Below are 6,000 nucleotides of genomic sequence, written 5' to 3'. Positions count from 1 at the left end.
GGATCCTGCGCCGCTCTTCCCACAGGGACAGAAACAGCTCTGGTGACGGCAGAAGCTCCATGTGGGAAGGGCTGTACGGCTTGAGCGGCCACCGAGCAGACTCGCACCCTGGGTCACTAGGGGAGCAGCAGCCTGGGAAATACTCGCTTGAACAACGACGTGCGCTTCCCCCGGTGCCCGTTCACACAGAGGCTGCAAACAAAAAACCACCATGCAGAAAGAGAAAACACTCCTGTGTAGAGGAGGGTGAAAGTGCGCCTGAAAGAAAGCGGCAAAGAACTCTGGTGATCCAAAATTGAAAAAGAAATGCTAGAAAGGGAAGAAGATAAAGAAATCCAAAGAGAACACTGGAGAGGAGGACTACACAGGAGGTGGCGTTTGCAGCTTCACCTGCAAATGTAGCCGACCTCTTTGCCAGCTGTTCCAGGTGCATGGCTCATGGACAGAAGCGTTCAGTACTTGTGACGGAGCTTTCCATCGAAACTGGCAAATGACCATCAGAGGCCGCAGACAAACATGCTCAAGAGGATGCTGACCACCGCACTTGACATTTATGACTGAAACCATAAAATTGCCTTCCTAACCAAACCCAGTCCTCGGTGGTGCATCTGATTTCGGTAGAGAGCTTGACCATGCAGGAAAGAACGGAGGAGCTTGGGGTTTGGCTTTTGTTTGGCTTTTGTTTGATCGTTTCTTTCTTTCATTTTTTTTTAACTTCAGACTTCCTCCATGAAAGCACCCTTGTCAGCCAGAAGGGCAGAAGCTTTCTACGGCTGCTGAGCATATCAAATTAGCCTGTAGAGATCTCAGGGGAAAACATGCCCAGGAACAGTGCATCTCCAGTGCTGCTCAGTTAGAGGCTCAGGTCACTTGTGAGGGATTCATCGTGTCTTCACCCACCTGTGACATTTGATACAAGAGAGACAATGTAGCCCTTTTCTACCTTTTTCCAACGAGGAGGGCGGTTGGGGGGGTGGCCGCTGCTCGGGGCCTGGCTGGCCGTTGGTTGATTGGCGGTGATACTGAAAAGTCATCAAAAAGACTCCTTAACATTGTTTTGAAAGTGTTAACAAGCAGGCACTTCTATGGCATCACGCCAGACTCTCGGATGGTCGTTCCTCTAATTGAGCGTGCGCAGGACTCACACGCCTTGGTATCTATTGCACGTACCTATGGCATATTCATTTCTTTCTACCGCTTAGTTCCTGCATTAAACGGACATGATTTACATAACCCCACCCTTTGCCAGAAGTTCATCTTTGGCGTTCGAGGGTCTTCATTGAGGGTCTCTAGTGGTTCCCGGTGTCTTTGCAGTGGCGCTCCCCAGTGTCAGCTCCTTGACCTGATTTCTTGAGCATGCATATTGTCATTTTGTGCTGCAAACCAAGGACATCCCGCTTTGCCTCATGTCCAGTCTCTATGGAGCTATTGTTCCTCAATTAAGTTCCTGTTACATTATGCCTGACCTTGTTACTTTCGGCCTAGTCTTGTTACATTATGCCTAGGGGTTTCTAAAAGACTTTTGTTGCTCTTATCATATCCCCCCGTTTTCTTGAGACTTGTTCTTATAGAACATGTCTCGTAATTATTGGTTTCCATAATTTCTGTATTGGAGTTGGAAACAGATATCACTGCACCGCCTAAAACAGGGAATTGTAAGGCAAGCTGGAATGCAAACTACAATAATGTGTATCGTGATTGCAAATAGACCTTTGAGCCAATTTAAGTTGAGTAGCCATGAAGTTATTGTCTTCCAAATTTCCTCACATCCCCAGGCGGTGTCACCTAGGTTAACTTTGTGTAAAATCTGTGTTTGCTGCCATATTCGGTGTACGTCAGTAGAAACTCTTCCACGCTGGTCTATGTATGCCCAACAGCTACTATTAATGACTGTGCGTACTCCTCCTTGCGTGCCTAAAAGTAGTTCTAGCGCCACCCTGTTTTGCATAACTGTTTGTGATAAGCTGGTAACTTCTTGTATGGCTAGGAGAGCATCTATAGCTTGCTTCCCTGCGCCTTCTATGGTGGCTGAGATATTGACTAATGTTTTCTCTAATGCGCGTACTTCAAGCCAAGGTAAAAACCCCTTACAAAACTATGAAATCTGGTGGCTATGGCATTTATGACTCGTTTGGAACGTGCCACACAGCTTCTTTACCATGAGCCCGCCGGGCTTTGATTTTTGCCAATTAGTGTGATAGGCGGTACTAAAGCTCCCAGGCTACAAGAACCCTTCCATCCATAAGGCAGCACCTTCCGGGCAGTTTCCCCACAGAGCCAATACCACCCTACTGTGCTATTAGGGACTGGCCAACTAAAACTTCAGTTTATGGATCCAGCAGTAAAATTTTTGCACAATTTGTTGTCTTCCCAGCTTCTGCTGAGCAGCTTAGGCCTGTGGTATCTCACTCCTACACCTCTGTACACAGGAATAGTTATAGGGTAGTTCCACGGGCACTTGCACACTGATTGGTATGTCATCTTTCTCTGGATTATTTCTCAAGCAAGTTATGCTTTTTATCCAATCTCCTGCTTCACTTACATTTGAGAAGGGGACTCTGATGATATCTATCCCTACCTCTTTACTAGCGTACTCTGGCATGCGCAGGCAGATCCAGCAATCACTTACGTCTCTTGCTCGGGTGATATTTTGGATCGACTTTAAATGTGTGTTCTTATCCCAAGGCCCTATCCAAAAACCCCAACTCTCCAGGCAAACAGTGCTAACAAGAAGGTAATATCCGTCTTTCATTTTGGTAGGAAGCCCCTCTTTGGCAACCGAAGCTTTAAGGGAGACACGTTCTCTGAGACCCAAGCGGCCTGTGCCCTTTTCCCTCCTGAGGGCTGCCTCTGATTGGCCAACTGGGCTGTCACAGTGCTCTGGGTGGGGCCCACACGCCCCTGGGGTGATGCTCTCTCTGATTGGCTGCCTAAGCCGTCACTCTGCCCACGTGTGGTGCCTGCCCTTCCCTGAGGTGATGTTTTCTCTGATTGGCTGCCTGGGATTGCCCCCGCCCCCCCTTGCTCCTCCCATCAAATGACTGGTCAGAGAGCTGATCAATCACCCATGTGCCACTCTCCTTCCAGGCATGATTGGTGGAGCCAGCATGGCCCGCCTTTCACAGTGCCCAGCTTTTTCAACCCTTGCCGCCTTCCCTGCCGCCCGAAAGATTTATTGGTTGGGAACATGTCAATCACATTCCTTCTCCCTGCCTCCTCAAATGCGATTGGCTGTCCTGACTCGCCCACCGACCTCTTGGCACTTGTCGCCTGGCAACAAGCGAGCCCCCGCCTCAAAATTAAACTGGGGGCTCTAAGCAAAGGCCATGGGTAGTGAAAGACATGCCAGGACCCTAAAAATGAGGATTTGGGCCCTACGAAGTAGGTTGGGCCCTGAACATGAGGAGAACCTCTTGGTTCCGACCCGAGCTGGCTTTGGTGCCAGCGACTCCACGGAACACACGCCTCTGCTGGACGAAGTGGCCACGGAACAGACAGATGCTGAGGCACCCGAAGTGATGGGCTCCGGGCCTTTGAGGGTCCCCAGGGTGCTGCCGTGTCTGGTCCCCACCCCACGGCGTGTCCCCAGCACGATTCCCCGTGTCCCGGCAGCCCTCTGTGAGGCGCCACGCGGGTCACAATGGCCGGGCTGTATATATTCCTCCTGGGGCTGGGGCTGCCCCACTTTCTCATGGCTTTTGCCCGGAGAGAGCAGAGCATCGATCCGAGCGATCCTGCTGCCATGAGGAGGATGAGAGCGCTCAGAGGTGAGGGGCTGGCAGGAGGTTGGGGGTTGATGCCAGCTGGAGGCTGTGTCTGTCCCAGCCGGGGGCTGGGGGCTGCGTCCTCGTCACCTCTCATCCTGCTGCCAGCGAGCTCCCCGAAGGCTCTGGCTCCATCCTCTGCCCACCCTCCATGGGGCAGCTGGGGACCTCTCCAAGATGACCTGGCCCGGCCGGCTCTAGTTGGGGCTGCCCAGCCCCAGCCCTCCCGGCCTCTCCTCGCAGAGCCCCGTGTCCATCCCCTGCCCGGCTCAGGGCCCCCACGCTGGGCTCCCTCCAGCACCTTGCTGCCGTTCTGGCCCTGGGGAGCCCAGAATGAGCCCAATGCCCCAGGGGCTTCTTCCCAGTGATGCTGTGAGGAGAAGACTCCCTCCCCTCAGACCGCTGCCTGCCCTCTTGCTGGTACAGCCCGGGAAGGGGTGGTGGTGCTGCGGGAGGCTGGGAAGATCCTTACGCAAAGCCCTGCAGCCAGCAAAACTAACTTTCTTTCTTTCTTTGTTTCTTTCTCTCTTGCTTGCTTGCTTGCTTGCTTTTTCTTTTTTCTCTCTCTTTTCTTTCCTTCTGGCTTGTTTTTTCTTTTTTCTCTTTCTTTCCTTCTTTCTTTCCTTCTTTCTTTCCTTCTTTCTTTCCTTCTTTTTCTTTCATTTCTTCCAGCTCTCTGCTCATGTGTGTGTTCCCAGTCCAGACCTGCCAGTCCTGAGGACGCAGGCAGGGAGACGGGGACTGTCCCTGCGGCTGTCAACACCTTTGCGGCCATCGGGACTTCTCTGTTAAAGCGACTGCAAGACCAAGAGGTGAGGAGGGCGGGAGCTGAGGGCTCCCCTCCCTGCCCCGGCTTCCCTGGCTGCCGTGACGGAGAGGCGTAAATCCCAGCATCTCTCCAGTGCCTTTGCCCACGTGCCTAAGCCCCTCCTGAGCTTTGTTTCGGGAACCGTCGCAGCACCGGCGCTCCTGCCTGGCATCCCCTCCTCGGGGCAAGGTCCCATACTCACCCCTTCCCCGTTGTCACAGTTCATTTGAATCTCTCATTACAGGACAATATGCTCTGTGATTTAACCTTTATTTCATTATTTCATTAAGAAATACAACAAACAAACATGACAGACAGGGCCTCGATCCCCTTCTGCCCACACTAGACTATCACGTGAATTCACAGCCAAGTCATAAGTTTTCCTAAGTTGAAATCTGTAACTCTTAATATCCTGCATCTATGAGCAAAAAAAAAAAGGTTGGTTACCGAGCTCCGTTTCCTTCCAGGCCCTCTCAGCACTAATGCCACTTTCTCTAAAACGGACCTTGTTCCCACAGCTCTCTGATGTGACCAAGGAGCCTGACCTGGCCCATAAGGCAGAGCTGTCCCGCTTCAGCGTGCCGCAGGGTAAGGAGAGGAGCCTGGGGCATATCCCGCCGTGCCGTGGCAGCTCTGTCCCTGGCCTTGGCTATCGGGGACAGCTGCCTGCTAATGCATCCTTTTTTTCTCCCTCCCTCCCCTTCCCAACAACTCCAGTTTGTGGAAAAGGTAATTCTTAGTCTCCTTTTAGACGGGGGATTGCGCAGATAGAGAGAGAGTAGAAGGGTGGGTTGGCCTGTACCTTCCTCAGATTCCACTGGGCTCTACCGTTATGCTTTGGGTAGATGCAGGCTGTCAGCATTATTCCTTTTTCCTGGTTATCTTTTCTGTAGCACATCCAAAGAGGGACAAGTCTAGGCATACCAATGCCGGGCTTTCCTTCTGCCAAACAAGAGGACCTCCTTTAAAATCTGATTTCCTTGCAGGCACCAGTGTCGGAATGGCTCTGCCAGAAAGGGACCTGTTTCCTCCGCAGAAGATTTGCACGGCCTGGCAGCAAACACGCAGTGTTGGAGGAGGCCTCTACAACCTGGGCAATACCTGCTTCCTCAATTCCGTCCTGCAGTGTTTGACGTACACCCCACCGCTGGCCAACTACTTGCTCTCTCGCCAGCACAGCCAGTCCTGTGAGTCTTTGCTATGCGTTCTTTTACACCTCTCGGGCAGCTCTAAAGGATGAAAAATCCAGTGACTCTGGGGAGACAGCTCTGAATTTTCCTCTGGTAGCTGCCTTTGAACGTCACCCTCAGAGCGGGCTCGGCACAGCGTAGGGAGCGCGTCAGTTTGATGTCATGCGCCGTGCTCGTACTCCCAGGGAAGATCATTGCTTGCTTCCTGTGGCTAACAAAGTGCATTCGAAAGGCGTGC

This window comes from Caloenas nicobarica, chromosome 22 (genome assembly GCF_036013445.1).
Source record: "Caloenas nicobarica isolate bCalNic1 chromosome 22, bCalNic1.hap1, whole genome shotgun sequence".
In the NCBI taxonomy this organism is placed as follows: Eukaryota; Metazoa; Chordata; class Aves; order Columbiformes; family Columbidae; genus Caloenas; species Caloenas nicobarica.
This window is presented reverse-complemented; position numbering follows the sequence as displayed.